This window comes from Lissotriton helveticus, chromosome 3_1 (genome assembly GCF_964261635.1).
Source record: "Lissotriton helveticus chromosome 3_1, aLisHel1.1, whole genome shotgun sequence".
Taxonomy (NCBI): Eukaryota; Metazoa; Chordata; class Amphibia; order Caudata; family Salamandridae; genus Lissotriton; species Lissotriton helveticus.
In genome coordinates, this window is record NC_136061.1 from 1942327565 (window position 1) to 1942354818 (window position 27254).

At 48.5% G+C, this 27254-nt stretch overlaps 1 protein-coding gene across 2 annotated transcripts in view; it reads left to right on the plus strand.

Moving 5' to 3' along the window:
- The window catches only part of LOC144823997 (uncharacterized), a 67193-nt gene that overhangs the window by 1122 nt on the left and 38817 nt on the right, over window positions 1–27254 (plus strand). The gene's annotated exons all lie outside the window — the stretch shown is intronic.

Sequence of the window (27254 nt, forward strand, 5' to 3'; positions counted from 1 at the left end):
TGAGTGTCCAGATGGGTGAGAGGATGGATGAATGGTTAGATGTACAGATGCAGGGGCTTTAGAAAGACGTGTTTGGAGAATGCAGTGTAAGTGACTAGTGCAGAGCAGAGACTGCAGTGGAAATGATGCAAGGGATATTACTTTATTTATTTTGAAAGTTTTATATAGCGCGAACAAGATCTTTGCAGATATCAGAGCGCTTTACAAGGGCATGGGGATAAAAAATACAAAGTAATAAAGCGTATATACAGAGTAATATATGAGGTAGTTAGGTACAAGGTGCTAGTTACATAGGTGGGACCAAGGACATGAGGTAGGTCACAGGTGAGGTAGTGTCGGTACACAGTGTATAGACAAACAATTGCGTCAATAGTATAAAGTGCAATAATAAGGAGCATATACTTGCTTAAGCGTGTTTAGAATATTTAGAGTTTAAAGGTGGGCACAGTTGAGGTAGGTGTGAGCAGGGTGTATAGTCCCACAGGTGCGAGAGTATTAGGGGAGTAAGGAACGTTGAGATGGAGAGGGTAAAGTGTGCAAAGTCAACCAGGTGCGTCAATAATATAACAATATACATAATCAACCAGGTGCATCAAACATTATAACAAAATACAAAGAGTGAGCGTATACAGTTAAGTAATTCGATAACACGGGTGGTACAGTAGACCAGGGTCGGGCAGGACTTACAGGGCAGATTCATGAGTGATACGGAGCAATAGATCATGTGTATTTTGCCATGAGGATCGCTTTAACTTCCCTCTTAAAGATTGTTTCGGAGGAGATGAGCCTTGTTTCCGGAGGGAGTGAGTTCCAGATCCTGGGTGCCATTCCTGAAAAGGAGCGTTTATAAGTTTTTTCCTTCCGAAATCTTCGAGGTTTCAGCAAAAGATTGTTTGTGCTTCTAGTAGTTCGGGAGCCACCCGAAATTGTCAGCTTTTGAGTGAGGTAGGCGGGTGAATTCAGGTGCACAGCCTTGTGTGTCATGCATGCGATTTTCAGTTGTATTCTGGCTTCAAAAGGTAGCCAGTTCAGTGATTTAAAGTCCGGGGAGATATGCAAGTGTTTTTTTGAGCCAGTGACGAGTCTCGCTGCGGCGTTAAGGGACGCTCTTAGGGGTGCCGTTGTAGTTAGGGGGAGCCCGCAGAGGGCGGTGCTACCGTAATCTATGTGCGGGATGACTATAGATTGTACTGCAGTTTGGAAGTCTTTGGCAGGAAGGAAGGGTTTAAGTTTTCTCAGGGTATTGATTTGGAAGTTCGCTCCTTTGGTTGCCTTGCTGATGTGCTGCTGCATGTTGAGATTGGTGTCCAGTGTTATGCCTAAAGATTTTGCTGAGTCTACTACGATGGGCTGTACATTTAGAGCCGTTAATTGCTTAAGCCATGTTTGAGCCGTGGATATTTTAGCGGGAGGTGAGATCAGGAGGAACTCGGTCTTCAGAGCATTGAGTTTGAGGTGATTCTCAGCAAGCCAGGATTGGGTGTTTCTGATCGTGGTGTTCAGAAGCATGATGTCCTTGGGAGATTGTATTTTGAGATAAAGTTGGGTGTCGTCGGCATACATGTGAAAGTGCACATTAGATGCCTGTAGCAACGTAGTGAGAGGTTCCATAACTAGGTTGAACAGTGTTGGGGAGAGGGAGGATCCTTGAGGGACGCCTAGCGATACAGGTACCGGAGAGGACAGCAGGTTGTTGCTTTTGAATCTTTGTGTCCGGTTGTGTAGAAATGAGATGAACCACTTTAGAACAGTCCCAGATATGCCCATTCTTGTGTTTAACAGTTCGAGTAAGTTCTCATGTTTAACTGTATCGAATGCTGAGGAGAGATCCAGAAGGATGAGGAGGCAGGTATCGTTTTGGTCTAGGATTTGGAGGGCATCGTCCACTATGTGAGTCATGGCAGTTTCGGTACTGTGCCCTGCTCGGAAGCCTGACTGATGAGCGTTTAGGAGATCAAACGTATCTATGTGTTTAGTCAGTTGTAGTTGTACGCATTTTTCCAACAGTTTAGCAAGAGTGGGAATGTTTGTAATAGGGCGGTAATTGTTTAGATCAGTGGGGTCTGCTGTTGGTTTTTTCAGTAGCGGAGTGACTTGCCCTACTTTGAGGGCGTTGGGGATGGATCCTTGTTGAAGAGAGCTATTGATAATCTTTGACCAGAGTGGGAGAAGCCAAGGGGAAAAGTCTTTTACAGCGTTAGCAGGAAGGCGGTCAGAGAGGTGATTGGAAGGTTTCAAGGTGTTGAGCAGTCTGCCAATTTCTTCTTCGGAGTAGGTGTCAAAGGCTGACCAAGTAGCATTGTTCTTTGGTTGAGGCACTGCTGTGTGTCGGGGGTTGGAGTACAGGATAGCGTCATTGAGGAGATCGCTTCTTATTCTCTCAGTTTTTTGGATAAAGAAGGCAGAGAAGTCTTCGCAGGAAGGAGTATCGCCCATGGAGCTGGGTGTCTGGGGTTGCTCTTTGGATTGTGTTCTGACTAACTCAAACAGTTTTTTTGGACGGTTTTTAGCTTGGGCGAGTTGGAGGCTGAAGAAGTTTCTTTTTGAGCGTTTTATTTTCCTGAAGTAGGCGTTTCTCTGTATCTTTAGACTTTTTAGGTGCACTGCAGAAGGGGCTGATCTCCAGGTGCGCTCTGCCATTCGCATGGCCCGTCTATCCTCATTGAGGCTACCGTCATACCATGGGTTGGAAGTCTTCTTGGACGAGACTCTTTTCAGTTGCATGGGCGCCGCCTCATTGATTATTGTGGACATAGTATTGAGATAGTAGTCAGTCAGAAGTTGAACGTCTGAAACGCCGGGAGGGGGAAGTAGGCGATTGCAGCTGTTAGGCGGTAGGGAGTTTGGATTGAGTTTCTTCAAGTCTCTTTTCCACACTTTGTGCTTAGGGGGTTGAACTGAGTTAAGTCTGATTTTTTCCTTGATGAGGAAGGAGACAATGTAGTGATCCGACCAGTCACAAGGTTGGATTGACTCCAGTTGAATAGCGCCCTCTTTGGAGATGATAAGGTCAAGGGTTGAACCTCTCTTATGGGTCGGGTTATTGCATATTTGGTTGAGATCAAGTGCGTTGAGAAAGCTTTTGAGGCTGTTTACCCCTGTGTCACTGCTGTCATTCCAGTGGAGATTGTAGTCGCCAAGGAAAATTTGAGTGTGCTGCCGTCCTGAGTTGGCTGATATTGTATCCATGAGTTGTTGGACGAAGGAGAGATTGTCCCCAGGTGGGTGGTATATAATGTGTAGTGAGCATACCGGTTTGCTTTCGCTGATGATATCGAGGCAGAGGTATTCACAGGAAGTAAGAGAGGGGACGGCCACTTTGGAGACTGAGAGGTTGCTTCTGTAGATGCAGGCAATTCCACCGCCTGTCTTTATGGCCCTGTCAAGTCTAATGATACAGTAGCTGGGAGGGACTAGGATATCCAGTATAGGTGTAGAGGAATCAGACAGCCACGTTTCAGTCAGAATGGCTAGGTCCAGTTCCAGGGACATGATGAGGTCGGCGACCTCCGTGGAATGTCTTTGGGCCGATCTGCAGTTGAGAAGTATGCATTTAAGGCTAGGGGTGCAAAGGGTGGAGGACGATTCCGTAATGAGGGGTACATTAGTGAGGTTGTTGGGGACAGCGCCTCTGTTGTTATCCTTTTGTTGCCTAAGGGGGTTAGATATAATCGTTGGGATGGACATGTTGTTGGTAGCTAGTGGCTTTTGGGGAGCCGGGTCGTAAGAGTGGAGAAGGGTGTGTACGTCATGGTCAGAGATCGAGTTGGAGGTGCGTCTGGGGCGATTGGTGGTATTGCAAGAGGGGGTAGAAGTCCAATGTGGGGAAAGATGTGTGATAAGGCGAGTAGGAGGAGAGGAGGAAGTGTTGTTAGGTGTAGAAGGGGGAGTATTGCGCTTGGTAGTGATGAGATTGCAATTGTTATTGCGATTGTTGGTATTGCGAGGGGGGATAGAGGTCCGGTGTGTGGAGTGTTGTGTGGTAGGGCGGGTAGGAGGTGAGGGGGAAGTGGTGTTAGGTGTGGTAGGGGTGGTGATGGGGGGGTGTCTGGGGTGTGTGAAGAGCAACTCTTTAATGGAGTGTAATTCTTCTTTCAATTGGAGGAGGGTAGACATAATAGTGTCCAAGGTGATGATGGGCGCGGTGTTGGGGGGGGGTACTGGCGCTGAACCGGCGCATACGTTGACCGGGGGCAGTCCGGGTGGAGAGTCGGAACTGATGAGGGTGTTGGGGGCGTTGGGGGCGTTAGCGAGAGGGTAGGTGTTGGGAAGCGCATCCGTGCTAGGGGGGGAGGGGAAAAAGGGGGTGATGTGAAGGCTGGCTGTTGTGGGGGAGGAGGTGGGGTATTGAGGAGTGAGCGAGGGGGGTGGGAGGTTGATGGAGGGGTGCAGGCTAGGTGTGGTGGGAGTGCTAAGTGTGGGGAGGGCGGAAGTCGGAGAGAGAGTCATGTTGTGTGTGGTGCCATTGGGGGAGGAGGGGTGCTCTGAGAAAAAATGTGCGGGGGAAGGTACGGGAGTGCAAAGTGTGGAGGGGGAGACAGGAGGATGAGCGGAGGTACGAAGGTTAGTAGGGAGGCTGGGAAAGCGAGTGGTGTGTGGAGGGACCAGGTCTATGTCTGTGAATGAGGGGCGGGGAGGGGTAGCTGCGAGGGGCAGGTGATTGACTGTGGAGCAGGGTGTGAAGGTGAGGTGTGTGTCTTCTTGCTGCTGAACTGTGTTAGGAGAGTTAAGGGTGGGGGCTGTGACGTTAGGGGAGGTAGGACAGGGGGTGATATGCGTGTAAGTCCGAGGGTTGGAAAGGTGCTCTTTGAGAGAGGGGAACATGTTGTCCAGTAGTTCCAGGTTCCTGTCTATCGCTTGAATTAAAACAATCCCGTTGTTGTAAATAGTGATGGTGGTTCTGCCTGGGAGGAGTTGGGACGATGTGATGGAGAGTGTTAGGCCATGTGCGGATTTCCTGGTGGTGGAGATGGTGAATAGGGTGAGGAACACTTTTTTCCATTGCGCTCTGCGTGTGTTGTGGTGTGTCTTGTATCTGATATTGAATATATAGCTCTAACAAGCATTGATAAAGGCAAGAAGCGTTTGGCAAAACAGGAACAAGTTGGTTTAATTAACCCCTCCGCTGTGCGGGATATTCCCCCGCTGTGCTGGGGGGCAGGGGGGCGCGCACATCGCTCACATGCTCATGACGACCTGAGCTCGTCATGAGACACGGCGCTCCTGTGCTCATGACGAGCTCAGCTCGTCACGACCACACCCGTTCCCATGGAACGCTCAGCACAGCATGGGAATTATCCCCGCATGCGAGCGTTCCACGGCTCATGACGAGCTGAGCTCTTCATGAGCACCGGAGCGCCGTGGCTCATGACGAGCTCAGCTCGTCGTGAGCATTCAAGGGGCTGGGGTGTCTCGCCAGAATGCGTCTGAGGAAAGTCTCTCGGTTACAAAGTTTGGCTGACATTGTATACATCTCGTGAGATTATTCTGAAGGGGCGGGCCTCAGGTAGGAGTGCGGTAGTCGATTATTCTGAAGTGGCGGGCCTCAGGGAGGAGTGCGGTAGTCGATTATTCTGAAGTGGGGGGCCTCAGGGAGGAGTCCTGAAGTGGTTTATTCTGAAAGGGCGGGCCTCAGGGATGAGTCCTGAAGTGGATTATTCTGAAGGGGCGGGCCTCAGGTAGGAGTGCGATGGTTGATTATTCTGAAGGGGTGGGCCTCAGGGAGGAGTCCTGAAGTGGTTTATTCTGAAGGGGCGGGCCTTAGGGAGGAGTACTGAAGTCGTTTATTCTGAAGGGGGCGGGCCTCAGGGAGGAGTGCAGTGGTTGTTTATTCTGAAGGGGCGGGCCTCAGGGAGGAGTCCTGAAGTTGTTTATTCTGAAGGGGGCGGGCCTCAGGGAGGAGTGCGGTGGTTGTTTATTCTGAAGGGGAGGGCCTCAGGGAGGAGTGCGGTAGTTGTTTATTCTGAACGGAGGAGTGCGTGGTTGTTTATTCTGAAGGGGAGTGCCTCAGGGAGGAGTGCAGTAGTTGTTTATTCTGAAGGGGCGGGCCTCAGGGAGGAGTCCTGAAGTGGTTTATTCTGAAGGGGTGAGCCTCAGGGAGGAGTCCTGAAGTGGGATATTCTGAAGGGGTGGGCCTCAGGGAGGAGCCCTGAAGTGGATTATTGTGAAGGGCGGGCCTCAGGGAGGAGTCCTGAAGTGGTTTATTCTGAAGTGGCGGGCCTCAGGGAGGAGTGCAGTGGTTGTTTATTCTGAAGGGGCGGGCCTCAGGGAGGAGTCCTGAAGTTGTTTATTCTGAAGGGGCGGGCCTCAGGGAGGAGTGCGGTGGTTGTTTATTTTGAAGGGGAGGGCCTCAGGTAGGAGTGTGGTAGTTGTTTATTCTGAAGGGGCGGGCCTCAGGGAGGAGTGCGGTAGTTGTTTATTCTGAAGGGGCGGGCCTCAGGGAGGAGTGTGTGGTTGTTTATTCTGAAGGGGAGGGGGGGAGGGCCTCAGGGAGGAGTGCAGTAGTTGTTTATTCTGAAGGGGAGGGCCTCAGGGAGGAGTGCAGTAGTTGTTTATTCTGAAGGGGCGGGCCTCAGGTAGGAGTCCTGAAGTGGAATATTCTGAAGGGGGCGGGCCTCAGGGAGGAGTTCAGTAGTTGTTTATTCTGAAGGGGCGGGCCTCAGGGAGGAGTCCTGAAGTGGTTTATTCTGAAGGGGTGGGCCTCAGGGAGGAGTCCTGAAGTGGATTATTCTGAAGGGCGGGCCTCAGGGAGGAGTCCTGAAGTGGTTTATTCTGAAGTGGAGGGCCTCCGGGAGGAGTCCTGAAGTTGTTTATTCTGAAGGGGGCGGGCCTCAGGGAGGAGTGCGGTAGTTGTTTATTCTGAAGGGGCGGGCCTCAGGGAGGAGTCCTGAAGTTGTTTATTCTGAAGGGGGTGGGCCTGAGGGAGGAGTGCGGTGGTTGTTTATTCTGAAGGGGAGGGCCTCAGGGAGGAGTGCAGTAGTTGTTTATTCTGAAGGGGCGGGCCTCAGGGAGGAGTCCTGAAGTGGAATATTCTGAAGGGGGCGGGCCTCAGGGAGGAGTTCAGTAGTTGTTTATTCTGAAGCGGCGGGCCTCAGGGAGGAGTCCTGAAGTGGTTTATTCTGAAGGGGTGGGCCTCAGGGAGGAGTCCTGAAGTGGATTATTCTGATGGGGCGGGCCTCAGGGAGGAGTCCTGAAGTGGTTTATTCTGAAGTGGAGGGCCTCAGGGAGGAGTCCTGAAGTTGTTTATTCTGAAGGGGGCGGGCCTCAGGGAGGAGTGCGGTGGTTGTTTATTCTGAAGGGGCGGGCCTCAGGGAGGAGTCCTGAAGTTGTTTATTCTGAAGGGGGTGGGCCTGAGGGAGGAGTGCGGTAGTTGTTTATTCTGAAGAGGGGGGGCCTCAGGGAGGAGTGCGGTAGTTGTTTATTCTGAAGTAGCGGCCCTCAGGTAGGAGTCCTGAAGTGGAATATTCTGAAGTGGGCGGGCCTCAGGGAGGAGTTCAGTAGTTGTTTATTCTGAAGGGGCGGGCCTCAGGGAGGAGTCCTGAAGTGGTTTATTCTGAAGGGGAGGGCCTCAGGAGGAGTGCAGTAGTTGTTTATTCTGAAGAGGGGGGGCCTCAGGGAGGAGTGCGGTAGTTGTTTATTCTGAAGTAGCGGGCCTCAGGTAGGAGTCCTGAAGTGGAATATTCTGAAGTGGGCGGGCCTCAGGGAGGAGTTCAGTAGTTGTTTATTCTGAAGGGGCGGGCCTCAGGGAGGAGTCCTGAAGTGGTTTATTCTGAAGGGGCGGGCCTCAGGGAGGAGTCCTGAAGTTGTTTATTCTGAAGGGGGCGGGCCTCAGGGAGGAGTGCGGTGGTTGTTTATTCTGAAGGGGCGGGCCTCAGGGAGGAGTCCTGAAGTGGATTCTTCTGAAGGGGCGGGCCTCAGGGAGGAGTCCTGAAGTGGTTTATTCTGAAGTGGCGGGCCTCAGGGAGGAGTCCTGAAGTGGATTATTCTGAAGGGGTGGGCCTCAGGGAGGAGTCCTGAAGTTGTTTATTCTGAAGGGGGCGGGCCTCAGGGAGGAGTGCGGTGGTTGTTTATTCTGAAGGGGCGGGCCTCAGGGAGGAGTGCGGTAGTTGAATATTCTGAAGGGGTGGGCCTCAGGGAGGAGTGCGGTAGGCGATTATTCTGAAGTAGCAGGCCTCAGGGAGGAGTCTGAAGTGGTTTATTCTGAAAGGGCGGGCCTCAGGGAGGAGTCCTGAGGTGGTTTATTCTGAAGGGGTGGGCCTCAGGGAGGAGTCCTGAAGTGGATTATTCTGAAGGGCGGGCCTCAGGGAGGAGTCCTGAAGTGGTTTATTCTGAAGGGGTGGGCCTCAGGGAGGAGTCCTGAAGTGGATTATTCTGAAGGGCGGGCCTCAGGGAGGAGTCCTGAAGTGGTTTATTCTGAAGTGGAGGGCCTCCGGGAGGAGTCCTGAAGTTGTTTATTCTGAAGGGGGCGGGCCTCAGGGAGGAGTGCGGTAGTTGTTTATTCTGAAGGGGCGGGCCTCAGGGAGGAGTCCTGAAGTTGTTTATTCTGAAGGGGGTGGGCCTGAGGGAGGAGTGCGGTGGTTGTTTATTCTGAAGGGGAGGGCCTCAGGGAGGAGTGCAGTAGTTGTTTATTCTGAAGGGGCGGGCCTCAGGGAGGAGTCCTGAAGTGGAATATTCTGAAGGGGGCGGGCCTCAGGGAGGAGTTCAGTAGTTGTTTATTCTGAAGCGGCGGGCCTCAGGGAGGAGTCCTGAAGTGGTTTATTCTGAAGGGGTGGGCCTCAGGGAGGAGTCCTGAAGTGGATTATTCTGATGGGGCGGGCCTCAGGGAGGAGTCCTGAAGTGGTTTATTCTGAAGTGGAGGGCCTCAGGGAGGAGTCCTGAAGTTGTTTATTCTGAAGGGGGCGGGCCTCAGGGAGGAGTGCGGTGGTTGTTTATTCTGAAGGGGCGGGCCTCAGGGAGGAGTCCTGAAGTTGTTTATTCTGAAGGGGGTGGGCCTGAGGGAGGAGTGCGGTAGTTGTTTATTCTGAAGAGGGGGGGCCTCAGGGAGGAGTGCGGTAGTTGTTTATTCTGAAGTAGCGGCCCTCAGGTAGGAGTCCTGAAGTGGAATATTCTGAAGTGGGCGGGCCTCAGGGAGGAGTTCAGTAGTTGTTTATTCTGAAGGGGCGGGCCTCAGGGAGGAGTCCTGAAGTGGTTTATTCTGAAGGGGAGGGCCTCAGGAGGAGTGCAGTAGTTGTTTATTCTGAAGAGGGGGGGCCTCAGGGAGGAGTGCGGTAGTTGTTTATTCTGAAGTAGCGGGCCTCAGGTAGGAGTCCTGAAGTGGAATATTCTGAAGTGGGCGGGCCTCAGGGAGGAGTTCAGTAGTTGTTTATTCTGAAGGGGCGGGCCTCAGGGAGGAGTCCTGAAGTGGTTTATTCTGAAGGGGCGGGCCTCAGGGAGGAGTCCTGAAGTTGTTTATTCTGAAGGGGGCGGGCCTCAGGGAGGAGTGCGGTGGTTGTTTATTCTGAAGGGGCGGGCCTCAGGGAGGAGTCCTGAAGTGGATTCTTCTGAAGGGGCGGGCCTCAGGGAGGAGTCCTGAAGTGGTTTATTCTGAAGTGGCGGGCCTCAGGGAGGAGTCCTGAAGTGGATTATTCTGAAGGGGTGGGCCTCAGGGAGGAGTCCTGAAGTTGTTTATTCTGAAGGGGGCGGGCCTCAGGGAGGAGTGCGGTGGTTGTTTATTCTGAAGGGGCGGGCCTCAGGGAGGAGTGCGGTAGTTGAATATTCTGAAGGGGTGGGCCTCAGGGAGGAGTGCGGTAGGCGATTATTCTGAAGTAGCAGGCCTCAGGGAGGAGTCTGAAGTGGTTTATTCTGAAAGGGCGGGCCTCAGGGAGGAGTCCTGAGGTGGATTATTCTGAAGGGGTGGGCCTCAGGGAGGAGTCCTGAAATGGTTTATTCTGAAGTGGCGGGCCTCAGGGAGGAGTCCTGAAGTGGATTATTCTGAAAGGGCGGGCCTCAGGGAGGAGTCCTGAAGTGGATTATTCTGAAGGGGCGGGCCTCAGGTAGGAGTGCCGTGGTCGATTATTCTGAAGGGGTGGGCTTCAGGGAGGAGTCCTGAAGTGGTTTATTCTGAAGGGGTGGGCTTCAGGGAGGAGTCCTGAAGTGGTTTATTCTGAAAGGGCGGGCCTCAGGGAGGAGTCCTGAAGTGGATTATTCTGAAGGGGCTGGCCTCAGGTAGGAGTGCTGTGGTCGATTATTCTGAAGGGGTGAGCCTCAGGGAGGAGTCCTGAAGTGGTTTATTCGGAAGGGGTGGGCTTCAGGGAGGAGTGCAGAAGTCGTTTATTATGAGGGCGGTGGGCCTCAGGGAAGAGTTTGGAAGTGTTTTATTCTGAAGAGCCGAGCCACAGGGAGGAGCCAGAAAGCAATTTATGATCATAGCTGCCAAGGTTTCAGATTACTTATTATGTGAGACATATTCATAATTTCAGCGTAATTATGAGTGACATTCCACGACTATACGTGACACTTTCTCACTAGTAAAATCAAGCAATGAAGATTGAACAAAAAGAAACTCTAAGAAGATCTTAAAACTGCTGCAAAGCACCAGAAATGGAAGGCCATTAACCTCGTAAAAAGCAGTTACTCGCAGCTAAACCTTTATAAAATACAGTTTTGCGGATATGTGTGGTTCATGTTCTATCTCTCCGTCTTCCCTTTTCTGACTTTTTCTCTCCAACCCACTGTCTAATTTTCCTCCCTTGTACTCTTTCTCTTCCTCCTTCCCTCCTTCCCTCCCACCTTCCCCCTCATTCCTGCAATCTGGACCTAAAAGCTCTGTTCCCTTTCTAGGGTTTTTTTTCAAATCATTTCACTATCTAGCCCTCCCTCCCGTTAGCCATCCCCCACTTGGTTGCCAACTGACAACCTCTCCCAGAGGGGAGACCATTTGGCTTTGTCAATACTTGTTATATCTCCTCTTCCTCTGGGTACTCTGAGCACACACCGCTCAGACACTGCAGCGTGACACTTCGCGTGCATAAACCCCATTTTCCCCAGACAGAATAGAACATTTTCCAGCTATCGCAACAAGAATTTTAGATTTTATTAAGGACACGGAGGAGAGGATTATGCTGTCTCAATTTCTTTACTGAACTCACAGCAGCCAATAAAAGTAAAACTACACAATGAAAAAACATCATATCCCATGAGGCTTTGAACCACGCCTCCTCGTTACAGCCAATGGCAACAGATCAAAGTATACAAAATAGAGAGACACCATCTTTGCTTCCACTTTCTTTGCGAAAAACCAGTCCAAAAGTACGAACCAAAAAACAAAGTCCCTACTCTCAACTGAGAGGCAAACAGTTCTTTTTCATTCTCAACGGAGAATATAATCCACACGTCCTGAGGTCAACCGCTTCTCACACGGGGGTGATCCTTCTCCTTCCGGAGTAGCCATTTAGTTCTTGTTAGAATCATTTCCTTGAAATAGAAACAAGGTTGAAAAAAGGGAACCCACAAATTTGATTCTCATAGGGTGGGCATTTAATATTGTTATGAACATAACCCTAAAACAACTTAGCAGTTGATATAAACTGTCCCAACGGGTGGGATAATCCTTGCCTCCGTGTCCTTAATAGAATATAAAATTCCTTGCGATAGCTGGAATATTTTGTATTCTATGTCAGGACCGGAGACTTCTGATTATGCTGGTTCAAACATCATCAATAACCACAGAAGAAACATGAGAGATAGGCTTGTGATAGAAAACTTTAAACATAGAATCTGTAGAGCAGTCAGCTTCTTTCAGGATATCTTCTAAACGAGATCCCAACATGTAAGCCTTAGAGGCCATAGCACCTCTAGCAGAATGGGCACCATATACTGAGATATCAATACCTGCTTCTGACATAACCCATCTGACCCACCAAGCTAAGGTGGCAGCAGAGACCGGTTTGAAAGGCTTTTGAATTGCTATTAACAACTGACCCAACGGGTCAGACCTATTTGCAAGAGTGCATTCCTCATAACATTTCAAACATTGCAAAACACATACTTTAATATTATAAGGGAAAGAAGGATACTCTACCAAACATGACATAGTTTTTGTCCGTCTCGTGATGATAAAAGAGACACCCTGTGGAGAAAACATTCTGCCTGCCAGATCCAGAGCACGCACATCCGACACTCTGCAACAGGAGATTAGACAGAGCAGCATGGTGAGCTCGGCAGATAACTGTTTCAAGAAAAGGTCTGTATTATCCGGCCAAGGCTCTAGTAGAGAGACAACCTTAGATACATCCCATAGGGTTGAATATCTGGGGCGAGGGGGATCAGCCACCGTGACACCTTTAAGCAACTTGCATACTAGGGGATGCATCCCCACTGGTTTACTATTAATACGATTGTGGCCTGCTGAGATTGCGGACCTGAAGTTGTTAACTGGCCTGTAGGCCAGGCCTGATTCTGCACACTCAGAAAGGAAGTTCAAAATCTCAGTTACCTCTGATCCCACGGGATCCACCTGCCGTTGAAGGCACCAACCCTCCCATTGCTTCCAGGAAGTTGAATATCGGTTCCGGGTGGATGGAGCCCAATCCTGTTGTATGAATCCGGCAGCTGCCTGTGAAAGGCCTGCAATGCTCTCATGTCTCCTGAGAGCGTCCACACCATCAGAGATAGTTGGTTCTGTAGGACCAGCGGGTGGCAAGCCCCCACTGGGTACTGAAGAAGCACCGGAATATCGGAAGTTGAAAAGGAAGATCCACAGACAACTCCAATAGTGTGGGAAACCACGACTGAGTCTACCACAAAGGTGTCACCAACACTATTGAGGCTGTCTGTCGACGGACAAAGGCCGGCAATCTCGGGATCAAGGCATGTGGAGGAAATGCATTGTTCCTCTGTGGCCCCAATGGTGAAGAAACGTGCCCTTTCCCATCGCCATCGGGTCCAGTCTCCAACTGAAGAACAAGGGGAGCTGAGCATTGAGGGGAGAGGCAAATAGGTCTATCTTGCAGGGGCCTTGTATACTCCTGATTTCTGCAAACAGCGTGGGGTGAAGCCTCCCGTTGCTGTAATCCCGGAGGAACCTGGAATTCCAATCCACTACATGGTTGAGCTTCCCGGCAGGTATTCTGCCAGTACAGTGATCTTGTGATCCAGGCAAAAGTGCCAGAACTTCTTCACTATGTTGACCAACATACGGGACCACATTTCCCCATGGCTGTTGATATATCTCACCGCTGACACATTGTCCATCCGGAGGAGGATGCAACAATTGCTCTTCAGGGGAGATATGGACCTGATCGCAAAATAAACTGCTAGTAGTTCAAGGCAGTTGATGTGCAACTTAACTCGTCTGCAGACCAACGTCGGCCTGTTGCAAAGTCTCCACATCGAACAGCCCAGCCCGATCGGCTGGCGCCGGACTCGACAATGACGTCTGGGGATGCGCCGAAAATTGCTTGTCCATTCTATCTGTTGGCTCAGGATAATCATTGACTTCTTGAGGTTTATGACGAAGCCCAGCTTCTGTAACAGGGACATCGTCCACTCCAAATGAGTGAGGAGCAGATTCTGATCTTGCGCCAGAAGTAAGATATCGTCCAGATAAACAATAAGGCGCACTTCCAATTCCCAAAGGCGGGAAACCACCGGTTTCAGGAGTTTGGTGAATACCCACGGAGCTGATGAAAGGCCAAAGGGGAGCGTGCGATAGCGGTACCATTGCCCTTTCCGTTGAAACTGCAAGAATTTTTGATGTGAGGGGCAAACTGGTACTGTGAGATAGGCATCCTTCAGGTCCAGCTGGACCATCCAGTCTTTCTCCAGCAGGAGATCTCTCAGAAGTTGGATACCCTCCATCTTGAAATGTCTGTAAACTACAAACGGGTTGAAATTTCTTAGCTTTAAGACTAGTCGTTGACCTCCTCCCTTCTTTTGAACCAAAAAGACGTTGCTGCAAAATCCTCCAGGAATGAAGGGTCTTACTGCAATAGCCTGTTTGGCCAAAAGCTCTTGAAGTTCGGAGTCTATTAAAATCTGTTCTTGAAGGGAAAAAAGGAGAGGGCGAGGCGGGGTCACCTGGCAAGGGGAATCCAGAAGCTCTATCTGATAGCCCTGAACAGTCTGCAGTATCCACACATCTGTGGAGAGACACGTCCAATTTACAACAAAATGCAGTAACCTTCCCCCTAGGGGAATTGTCGGGTACACAGGACGTACCAGAAGATTGGGAGTCAAAGTTTTTATATCCTCTGTTAACACCTCTGTTGAAGCGGCCTCTGTAGCCACGAGACCTGGGGGGATAGAAGCTGGCCTGCTCTGGCTCCTGGGTGTAACCCCTGCATCTGGGCGCGAAACCTCTCCGAGGACTGGGGTTGGTGTATTGGCTGGTCAAGCGTCCTCTGCCCCGTCCGGCCCTACCAGAGACCTGATGAAATACTCTCTTCAAGGAGGACTGTGACTTATTGAGGGAAGCGAAGGTGCTCACGAATTTGGCACTGTCCTTTACAAACTTTTCACCGAAAAGCTGTCCCTCAGCCAAAGAGCCCGGTTCAGATGAGGCCAACTCCACCAATTGAGGATCTATCCTAAGCAAGTCAGACTTGCACCGTTCGGAAGCCAAGGCGCAGTTAGCACTACCAGGCATACAAATCCCTCTTTGCGCCCATCCAGCCAGGACCTCGAGGTGAATAGCAGCCCCTGTCTCCTGTGCCTGGAGGGCTAACACAAGAATTTCGGCTAGAGTACCTGAAAGGTCTAGAACTTTATCTTGACATGCCCGAAAGGCACGGTCGATCCCCTTCTATGGATCCTTTTTGTATTTCTTCAAGAAGGTGGTCATAGAGGCATCGATGTCTGGAGTGAGCACCACCTTGTGAACCCAGTCTGGACGGGGGCATTCAGATTTTAGGCGAGCCCTCTCATCTTTATCAAAACCTTTACGCAAATTTGATTGCATATAGTCTGCCACTTCAGGGGGAGGGACCCAATCAGATGAGCGAGGGTGGACAATGTCCGAGGGATCAAACAGGAAGGGAGAGGGTTGGACGGGGGACGTTGATTGTTTGCGCTTCTTAGCGCATTTGCGAGGCCTAGACTCATGGGGGTCGAGGGAGAGATACTTGAAAAAAAATCTATATGTTGAAAGGCAATATTTAAAAATACATTGGTTATCATTGTAGTACTTGTATAGTATCTCATGCCTCTAGCATGGCCCGAAGCCTCGTCATAGGCTAACTGGTTGAGACGCATCAACTTATTGCATTATTGGTTGGCGATAGCAAGCCACATTTGCTGTTCTTTATTGTTACTCAATAGAGAAAGAATTACTGGGTGATTGTTGCCAAGATGTAAAGAATCAAACCAAAACATTGTGTTTCCTTGCAAAATACAAAAAAAGTTCATTCTAAACACACCCAAAGCAACATTTACGATGGTATAGAAAGTTGTGGCATTTTTTTGTGCAACCCATGATGCGCTAGGACACTTTTCAATGACATACATTGTCGAGGATGAAATGTAACACAATTAATAGATTCTGGATGACAAGGTTGCTAAACCATTGTCTATCACTGAAAGTGATTTTTCCAAATTAATACGGTCTATTTCCCGTATTTGTTCTGCAGCTTCAGCCTGTGACACTTTCCAATGTTCATTATATGCTGCATATATTGCTACATAAACACATCGTTTGTTACGTGATTTTCTAGGACCTTTAAGGAAATCTCTAATATCTGATTGTTCAGTAAGCGATTCCAAATGTTCTTGAACTTGTTTTAAGGAAGACATTTGTATCCAATCTAAACATAATTTTCTATACTATAAGTAGTCGCTACCCATGTGTCTTGTCTTTGTAAAAAAGTGGATCAAGTCTATGTACCGTAAACCCCTGTGTTTGATTCATGAATAGCCTATGACATCCGAAATTTGGCAAGTGGCCAGATTAGCCATTTGTCCCAATTGGTGTTGGATCTCTTATAGTGCATGATTTGAGTAAATGTGGAATTATCAATTTTGATAGAAAAAGGTGTAGGAATGCGTGGATTAGTCATGTCTTTAATGATGGCTAGACCCATGCAGGTTGTCTGGTGCACTGTATCATTCAAAAACAGAATCTGTTTAGGTATGAGACATGCTCGAAACAAGGCGTCATTTCCTTGAACTTGCCAATCTTTAGTACCCCATACAGTTTTCGTGACAATGGTATCTTTCCAAATTTTAAAACCATGTGAGGACAGTTTATCAATAACATCATTTGAATAACTCAATTTTGTATTTGCTAACATGATCTTTTTAGCAGTTTCATTCACAATGTTATAGTAATACGATGTTGGTACAGATAAATTAAAACCAGTAAAGTAAGGAAATTTGCTAACAAAGTTTCTTGAGTTGCTTCTTAGTGGAGTTGGACAATGTTCCTGTTGGTTGTATTTGAGTACTGTTCGTGGTACAGGTGATTTATGTAGGAATTGATTCCCAAAATGCTGAAAACAGAACATTTGCTCAAAGTTTGTAGTACCTTTCAATAGTTCATTGTTAGAAAATGCTGTAGACTTTTCTAGATCTGTCATCATATTATTCACAGTCTCAATGTCCCAATCATCAGATAGGATGTTTGATGCTACAAAGTCTTGGAGAGAAATTTTAAACTAATGTGGAATTTTTAACATTTCAACCAGGCCTAAAATACTATAGTCGATTTTGCCCCAAATTATACCATCAGGTATTGGTGTTGCATTGATGCGTGCTGTAGATAAGTCTCTTTCCATACGATGTGAAGATCTGTTTGGTGATAAAGTCATATTTAATGGCAGCTGTATGGACTCTTCTCATAGAAATTTTCCATTAATGATCATACTAACAGTTAGCACAGTTCCTAGCCAAAGCAGAAAGAAAAACAATCCTGAGATTATCCATAATATTGTCCATGGTTGAACCAGATAAGTTGTTAGTAGAAAATGAACAAAGTCTTTCAAGTGTTGCATGTGGATTTTAAAAACTAGCGTTGGTTCTGATTCGCTGGGATCTTCAGAAAAATTGTCAAAGTTAATGAAATAGCTAGATGCAGTTTGATCAATTGTCTGTATTGCTGCAGGATTGGTGTAGATCGCTGAATTTGATGCGGAATTACTTGTTGATGTTGCATGTCGACGTAGGTTGGAGTGTCTGGTCAACTGATTACTTTATTTTGTTGATTAAGAGGCAAAAGTTCCATCGCAGTCTTGCTTAGTCCTTCATTTCTCACTGTAGACTCTTCAAATTTGATCAGTCTTTCAGTTTGAACCTCTTGGACAGTAGCAAGAGGAGTATGTCTACTACTAGGTCGGAGTCCACGAGGCCTACTATTGAGTATTGACCACATGATGTGGTTTGATGTGGTCGATTGACACACATCTTTTCTCCTTTTTACAGGCAAGGGGTGGCAGTAGTACTGTTCTTGATCCGTGGATCGCCAACACAGGTTCTGGTTTTCTGTAAGATGGTTCAGAAAAGGGGGTGGTGATGAACAGAGTGTCTGAATTAAGCAGACCACTCTTACCCAGTCCAAAGATCAGGGCTTGATCCATCACCGTTATTTAGCTCACTGCCCCATCCCAGCTCAGAACCTGGCTATATGCAAATTAGTCTGTCCCTGGCCCAGTGCATCATGGGAACAGGGCAGACCAAACTACCAAGCCAATTCTTCACCAGAAAGGAGACAAGCTACCGGGGACCGGTTTCTGGCATTTCAGCCTCGTCGGCCCGGCTTGCTTGAATCCTGATGGAGCAGTGAGCAAGGGACTCATGTCTGAGTATACCCTTCCACGCTTATGGTGGACAAAATGATTCAGAAAAGGGGGTGGTGATGAACAGAGTGTCTGAATTAAGCAGACCACTCTTACCCAGTCCAAAGATCAGGGCTTGATCCATCACCGTTATTTAGCTCACTGCCCCATCCCAGCTCAGAACCTGGCTATATGCAAATTAGACTGTCCCTGGCCCAGTGCATCATGGGAACAGGGCAGACCAAACTACCAAGCCAATTCTTCACCAGAAAGGAGACAAGCTACCGGGGACCGGTTTCTGGCATTTCAGCCTCGTCGGCCCGGCTTGCTTGAATCCTGATGAAGCAGTGAGCAAGGGACTCATGTCTGAGTATACCCTTCCACGCTTATGGTGGACAAAATGATTCAGAAAAGGGGGTGGTGATGAACAGAGTGTCTGAATTAAGCAGACCACTCTTACCCAGTCCAAAGATCAGGGCTTGATCCATCACCGTTATTTAGCTCACTGCCCCATCCCAGCTCAGAACCTGGCTATATGCAAATTAGTCTGTCCCTGGCCCAGTGCATCATGGGAACAGGGCAGACCAAACTACCAAGCCAATTCTTCACCAGAAAGGAGACAAGCTACCGGGGACCGGTTTCTGGCATTTCAGCCTCGTCGGCCCGGCTTGCTTGAATCCTGATGGAGCAGTGAGCAAGGGACTCATGTCTGAGTATACCCTTCCACGCTTATGGTGGACAAAATGATTCAGAAAAGGGGGTGGTGATGAACAGAGTGTCTGAATTAAGCAGACCACTCTTACCCAGTCCAAAGATCAGGGCTTGATCCATCACCGTTATTTAGCTCACTGCCCCATCCCAGCTCAGAACCTGGATATATGCAAATTAGTCTGTCCCTGGCCCAGTGCATCATGGGAACAGGGCAGACCAAACTACCAAGCCAATTCTTCACCAGAAAGGAGACAAGCTACCGGGGACCGGTTTCTGGCATTTCAGCCTCGTCGGCCCGGCTTGCTTGAATCCTGATGGAGCAGTGAGCAAGGGACTCATGTCTGAGTATACCCTTCCACGCTTATGGTGGACAAAATGATTCAGAAAAGGGGGTGGTGATGAACAGAGTGTCTGAATTAAGCAGACCACTCTTACCCAGTCGAAAGATCAGGGCTTGATCCATCACCGAAATGGCAGAAACCGGTCCCCGGAAGCTTGTTTCCTTCCCAGTATAAGAATTGGCTTGGTAGTTTGGTTTGCCCTGTTCCCATCATGCACTGGGACAGGAACAGACTAATTTGCATATAGCCAAGTTCTGAGCTGGGATGGTGCAGTGAGCTAAAAAACGGTGATGGATCAAGCCCTGATCTTTGGACTGGGTAAGAGTGGTCTGCTTAATTCAGGCACTCTGTTCATCACCACCCCCTTTTCTGAATCATTTTGTCCACCATAAGCGTGGAAGGGTATACTCAGATGTGAGTCCCTTGCTCATTGCACCATCAGGATTCAAGCAAGCCGGGCCGACGACGCCTGAAATGGCAGAAACCGGTCCCCGGAAGCTTGTTACCTTCCCAGTATAAGAATTGGCTTGGTAGTTTGGTTTGCCCTGTTCCCATCATGCACTGGGACAGGAACAGACTAATTTGCATATAGCCAAGTTCTGAGCTGGGATGGTGCAGTGAGCTAAAAAACGGTGATGGATCAAGCCCTGATCTTTGGACTGGGTAAGAGTTGTCTGCTTAATTCAGGCACTCTGTTCATCACCACCCCCTTTTCTGAATCTTTCTGTAAGATGGACCAAACTCCTTCTTATCTGCAATCTTTTCTCTGACTAGATCCTTGATTTTTGGAATCCAGACAGGCCTTGCCGTGACAGGCAAATCTTCCCTAGTGGTGGTGGTCTTCAGGAACACGTCACTTTGTTTCAATCTTATTGCATTAGTGTCCTGCAAAACAGCCCCTGATCTTGGATATCAAAGGGTTTAGTTTCCACCACAGTTCCTGTGTGTTCGAGATCTGGAACATACATTCTCATGCCAAATAGCAATAGATAGGGCGTGACTCCTCCTAGAGAAGCTCTTGGCTTATTATTAATGCTACGCTGAACTTGACGTAGATGTTTGACCCGCCCAGCACCCGAACCTAATACGTTAGTTGTTATTGACTGCTTTATGTCTCGGTTTTTTCGTTCTACGACGGCATTTCCCTCAGGATGGTACGGAGACGAGTCCCGCAATTCCGCGCCCAAATTGGCCATGGCCTCCTTATAAGCCCTAGAGCTGGAAGCGGGACCCTGATCAGAATGTAGTGTGTGTACCGCATATATGCCGATAAAGACTCGCAAATCATTTATAACAGTTCGAGCGTAAGCCGAACGCTGGGGCCACATCCATATGAACCTAGTTACTTGTGGGACTGAAAGTGTCCATTAGGATTCCTGCATGTATGTTTCTTGGTCTGTTTAATTTTGAAGAAGTTTTGTGTGCCAAATGAATGATCACAATCATTGCAATTGTTAATAAGAATTGGAGTCTGTGTACTCATGCCTGGCCCCCAATATGTATTTTCCAGTGCACGCACAGTGGTTGCAAAACTCTGGTGCCATAGACCGTCCCCTAAGTGAGTTTCATACATTACGTTACCTCTCAGTTCCCTGTTTGGAATTACCCGATCCCCCACTCCTGGGAGGTGATCAAAAGGGACACTGTACACCTCAATAGTGTATGAGTAGTGAAGTGGAAAGGGCAAAGGAAGTAGTGCTCCATTGCCTAGGCTAGTTGCCTTGGCAGCCAGTATTATTTCGCCATCGATTTTTGTCTGTGAAAGATTGTTTACAGCTTCCGCAGTCATCTGGACCGTGTCATTGGCAGCTGTTTCAGCCAATGAATTCCCTGCAACGTGAACGCCATCAGGTTGATGACTCAGCGCGTGTGTCACGTGAGCTTTTGGTAGTTGGTTTCTACACAGAACTACTTGTTCCCAAAGCATTTCATGCTTTATTGTGTTCCCTTTTGCATCCCTGAACCATTCTTTTCCCAATTCAGTCGGTATTCATTAAATGACTGCACACAATAATACAAGTCGCACAAGATAAGTGTGGGGAATTCTGGATCCGAATAATTAATTGCTAGTAATAATGTTTTTAATTCCTCTGAGAGTTTTGAGTCTGAACAAATAGAAAGGTGGCAGTGGTTTTCTGAAAGCACAGCCAGCACCTCCGTCGTGTTTGCACAGTTAGTAGCAATAAATGTATTTACGGCGTGCTCAATGCAGATATCATGCCACCCACAATGAAAGAAAGAAACAGGAAGAGAGTGTAAGAGTTGCACGATGATAGAAATCTCACAAGTCCTAAGTGATAACTAAATTGAAATGTAACACCAAGTAGATGAGCACCATTAGTCTGTCAAATTGAAATTGGAATTAAAATTAAAAAGCCTCATTAGAAAAAAACAAGTCTATGTTCGCAAGGATGTTAAGGGTTGTGCTCCCTCCAGGCAAGTAAGCACACGTACAAAGAAACTAGAGGTTTAATTTCATTAAGTGAGCAAGTAATGATGTGATTGGTAAGAAAGGGGGGAAACAGTTAGAAAAACAAGCAAATATTCACCTTTAACTTAAAAGTCAATGATCTTTAGTAATTTCACATTGTCCGCATAGGTGGGGTCCAAAGAAGTGAAGCATAACTGAACAGACTACTTCATCTTTACTATAGTCTTGGAAGTAGAGCAGCAAGTCAGTAGAAAAAAAGGGGGTAAGCATCATAAGCACTAGATCAAATACCAAAGCATGTCTCTTTATATCCAACTTATAATGCATCACATAAATGCTGTTAACAAATAGTAACATAAAGCATCCCCTGCTCATCTATATTATTATACCCTGGAAGGATCAGCCTTCCCACATAGAGGAGAACTGATATCTAGCACCCAGGGGTTAGCTGTAAATGTACTTAAAACCAAATATCCTGTGCCGTACAATAGATATAAAAAGTGCTTAAAAAAGTGTAATTTAACCATTTAATTGTAATGATAGACCATCTAATCAGGGAACTTACAGGCAGATTCATCAACCAAAATTGCGATCGCAATAGCTGCGAATTAGCTATTGCGATCGCAATTCAATGATCTGCAATTCATGATTGGAAAAATGAACAATTTGCAAAATCGCAAAATATATTTAGCAAATTCTCAAATTAAATCGCAGAATCAAGGTGGAACCCCCTTAGCGAATCTGAGTTTGCGAGATACCAATGAAACTGCGATTTAGTTTGTGAATTCGCTAAATAATCACGAACCAAATTCATCAAAAATCGCAAATTGCGAAAAACCTCAAAATTGCAATTTCCGAGGCGCAACTTAAGGAGAACCCAAACCAGGTGGTAACCATGAAGTCCATAGGAAAAAAATAAATAAATCCTCAACTAGCCACAGGTGCGGCCCTGACCAAACAAACTTAAGGAGACACAGTAGGAGCATGAGGACATTCACAATGCCAGGACAATACATGGTGGTTAGGCAGCGAAGGCTCCAGGCTGCAGCAAGGAACAGACACAGGATCCACGAGTGAATTTTCCGCCAGTGGGCCACACTTCTGGGCCAAACTGAGGAGCAAATCTACTCAAAGTACCAGCTGAATGGGGCAATGATTACAAAGCTCATCCGGGACCTTGACCCCCTGATGCAGCACCCAACAAGGAGGACTAATGCCGTGCCCACCCATGTCCAGGTCTTGTGCAGCCTGCACCTCCTGGCCTCTGGAAGCTTCCAGGGGATATTTGCCGAAGCAGGGGGGATCTCCCAGAGCACCATGTCACGCTGCCTAAACAGTTTCCTGGAGGCCATGCTGACCCGGCTACACCATTACATCAAATTCCCGACCACCCAACAGGACTTGAATCAAACTAAGCTTGATTTTTACAACATTGCGCAATTCCCCCATGTCATTGGATGCATTGACTGTACCCACATGTAATGTAATGTAATGTAAAGTACATTTATGTAGCGCTACTACCACTCCAAGGAGCATCTTGGCGTTTGGTACCAGCCCAGGTTGAACAGGTTGGTTAACTGATAGCAGCTCGATGGACATTTCCCACTTTATACTAAGGCTTTACATGCGGCGTCAGTGAGAGAGAACACCCAGGTCTTCAGGACTTTCCTGAAGTGGCTTTCTGTTGAGAAATCTCACATCTGCCCACCTGCACTAACCGAATACATGTACCGGAACCGCAAGTGCTACCACTCACTGAATATCCAGATGGTGTGCAACGCTAAGACCATCATCACGGACATAGTGGCACAATACCCGGGAGCACACATGACTCCTTCATATTCCGGCACAGCGGTATGCACACACGACTGGCCAGGGGAGACTTTGGCGAAGGACACCTTCTAGGTAAGTACACATGCCAACAAACAGTACATCGCGACCATGTAGCTGCGCATAACAGGCACTCACCCTCTGCTCCTTTCATTCAGGTGACAGCGCCTACGGTCTCCATGAGTACCTCCTCACCCCATACCTCAACCCTGCCACACCACAGCAACGGCGTTACAATCAGGTGCGGTTCGTCCATTGGGGTGTGGGGGCGTAGCCCCCCCTGCCCGAAGCGCCACCCGCAGCTCCCTCGGCGTTTTTGAATTAAGACTGTGACAATCATGACAATGAATCAACATGACGTCAGACCGCCGGGCGGGCGTCATGTTGATTGATTGACATGATTGTACAGGCGGCAACACAAGTGCGCATGAGTGGGGACGGAGGGTGAATTTTTACTCGTGCATGCGCACTTGTGTTTTTGCGGCGTTGCGCATGCCCATTAGGAGCCCTAATGGGCGTGCTGCGGGCGAGAAGGTACCTGTGCCCCTGGCGCCAGGATTGGCCAGGTGCGCTGTGAGCCTGTGACGTGTGGGGAGCAGAGCCCAGAGGTGGCACGGACCGGGACCGGCAGCAAGGTAAGAATGTGTGTTTTTCTTTTATTTTAAAGTGTTTGGTGCGAGCGTGCGTGTATGCATGAATGTTTGGTGGAGAGTGTTGTGAATGGATGTGTTTGTGTGTATGCGTGTGTGAATACATTTCTTTGAGTGTTGTGTATGTGGGTCGGGGGGGCGCCGCCGGCCTGAGTGGCATGGGGCCCGCACTTGCGAATCAGTTTGTGCCTCACCACTGTAAAATATCACCAGCCGCCCCTGGTTACAATGCTGCACACATCCCCACAAGAAATAGCATTGAGCGGATATTTGGGCTTTTGAAGAGCCGATTCTGCATACTACACAAGACTGGTGGGGCCCTCAAATACCAGCCTGAAGTCTGCTGCCGCATCGTGGCCGTGTGTGCAATACTCCACAACGTTGCTACCAAGCGGAGGATACCTGTAGAGATCTCTGGCAGTGACTCGGACGGGGACAACCGCCCACCTGCACATGTGCATCATGCACGGGGGGAGAATCCTGCTGAAGGACACAGGCGCCGCAACCAAATCACAATGAACTGTTTCTAGTGCACCCACTCCCCTCACCTAACACTTCACTCATGCATGACAAATGAAATAATGACATGAGTCAGATTAATTTGTGCAAATTAAACCTTATTGTTTTTTTTCACAATAATGTAGTCATATTATTTTTACATTGCATGAGAGCTGTATTAACTCATACATCCCCATGCTTGTGTAAAGGGCATGCTTGTATCATCAGCATAGCCCTGCAGGTACATTAGGAAGAGTCAGTGGGGCCTCCGGGCACACGCCCCCAGTCGCCTTTCGACTTCCTCCACTTCAGCATTTGCCCGTGAGGCTGCAGTGGGCCTGTTGCTGCGGCGGGGTACCGTCACCAGCGGCACCGACAGGCTGCTGTGGCTGGAATTGCCCTCACTGGCATCATTCCCCTCACTAGCTTGTCCATGGCCAGTCGCCTGCAGACCCTGCACTGCAGTGGTGACTTGCTCCAGTGCCCTAGCGACGTCCTGGCAGCACTGAACCATTTGAATCTGCATTGCTAGGGAGCGACGCGATAGTTGGGAGGTGGCATTCCCGATAATGTGATTGGAGCGTGTGTAAGCTGACAGGCGGGTCAGCAGCTGGCGGTGGCCGGGGCGGTTGACATCCTGCTGGGACAACAGGACCTGGGTGTTTTCTTGGACAGCAGCGGTCATGATTTGCATGCTGTCAGTGAGCTGTCCCACATTACGTGCAGTCTTGTGCAGCTGCAGGTGGATGGCAGCCAAGTGACGTGCCTGCTTCTGAAGGACTCGGAGCATGTGACGTTCAATGGACAGGCCAGGATCCCGGATATTTCCTCCCTGCCAGCGCGTATTGGTGTGTCGCGCTCCTGCCTCACCAGTCCACTGGACTGTGATCGAACAGTTGCTGTGCGCCTTCTCTGCCTCCGGGTTGCAACTGTTGTGGCCTGTGCCACTGGCATAGGTGTTACACCGGCTGGTTGTGGCGCACATGTGGCTGCAGGGTTGGCACTAGCCACAGGGGCAGGTGGTGGTACTACTGCTGCTGGTGCTGCCTGTGATGGTCCTGGTTGGTGTGAAGGACGGCACTCTCCCTCGGTGTCCTCGGGGTTGTCGTCAATGTGTAGGGCCTCACTGTCCGAGCTGGGTTGTTCTGTGCCACCTGTGATGTAAATGGGACCGTGATTAATGACATGTTTCTTGCACGGGGGGGTTGCTACATGCATGCAGGCTAGCATTTCCTGACTGGCTTTAGGGTTGACTCTCACTTGACAGGTCTGGCTGTATGGGGCTATCTGAAATTTGTGGTCACACTACAAGTCCCACAATGCAATTGGGCATTTCTGGTGTGCATGGCCTGCATGACTGGGGTTTTCTAATGGTTAGCTCTGGAGTCATGGCCATTTTCAGGGGACAGGGTCGCAGTCGCATGGCACTTACCTTGGGATTGTTGGGTGGGTCGTGAGGAGTCCAGCCGGGTGACCCCCGCGCATGCTTGGGGATTCAGGGTGTCCTCCACAAGGTCCTCCAGTGGGGTGTTGGGTGGTACGGTGGGCTCTCCTCCTCCGGTTGATATTCGCTCCCCCAACCTCTCCGCAATTCTTTCCTTTGCACGCCCTCTGAGGTCACACCGCCTCTTTTTGAGTTCGTCAATGGAGCACTGGGTCACTCCCACTGCATTGACCTTAGCGCGGATGCGCAGCCAAATGCGCCTCTTGTCTGCCTCAGGCACCCTCCTTGAATCTTTACCGGAGACCCGGTCATGGTCCTTGGTGACTCCCTCAATTAAATATTCTAGTTCCTGCTCGGAAAATTATAATTTTCCTTTTTCTTCCAGGGGCACTGCTCCCTGCTGCTTCCTGGGATATTTTCTGGGGTTGATTGTGTCCTGGTTTGCTGCTGCAGGTGCTCTGTAGTGGAGCTCTGGCAAGTGCTGCTTCCACTTTCAGGCTCAGTGAGCAGAATGAGGCAGGAAACTACCTACTTCCTGGTTGTGATGTCTTCCCGTTTTTGCGATCTCGCAATTAGCGATTTCGGTAATTGTGAGATCCCAATTTCAACACGGAAAAGGGGCGATTCTGGGACTATTTTGCGATTTAGGCAAAATCGCAAAAGACAATTGCGGCCGATTGGGATTCGCTTTTTTTGTTCGCTTTTCTACATGAATCTCATTCTGCGAATTCTAAATTGCGATTCGGTAATTTTCGCAATTTGGAATTCGCAGAATGTGGCTTTCATGAATCTGGGGGATGGATCCTATTATATCGGGCATGTCATATTTAGTTGTATTTTGAATGGTCCAATCTATACAGTCGCACTGCTCAGTAAAAACAATGCTAATTAGTATCAAAAGCTTGCCAAACAAAATATCGAATAACCGAAAGAGTTCAGGACTCGTTCGCTAAGTAGGGCCACAGTGTCAGGCTCTCTGGAAGCTTGATAATCTCCCTCCAAAATCTACAAGTCAACAGAAAACATAACACATTCTCAGACCCCACAACGGAAGCATATCTCATCTTCCTTGTCTGTAAATATTATGGGACTGGGAAGTTTGAGAATTAAAAATGCACTTACCCGACGCATATAACTCTCCGCCTATCAATAAAACTCTGGCGTCAGCATTTGTTCGTACTTTCCTTAAAACGCCATAGTGTGTCAATCATACGTATCGCGTCGCCACCATTTTGGTAGTTTTTTATATTTTCAAAAAAATTTAACTTAGGCAAGGCAATAAGCCATTGTACATCAGTCTAAAAGTAAACTAACACGCTTGCCCATAAGATCAGGACAGAACGACTATAGCCCAAATATTATAAAGTCATCATCTACATGTTACCCGTCGATCCTTTCAGGTCCAATAACAGTCGAAATGAGCAGTAATGTCAATCAAAGGTGCTCGAAATCCATATAATCAACTTCTAGCTCGCTACATATGCACACTCCAATAAAATCCAAGAGTGGCCCGTATATATGTTTAGTACCCACATATTGAGTACTAGATGCTAATGTTTTGAGTCTGGTTCTTCATTAAATGTATAAGTTTAAGTCCTTCAGTAGAAA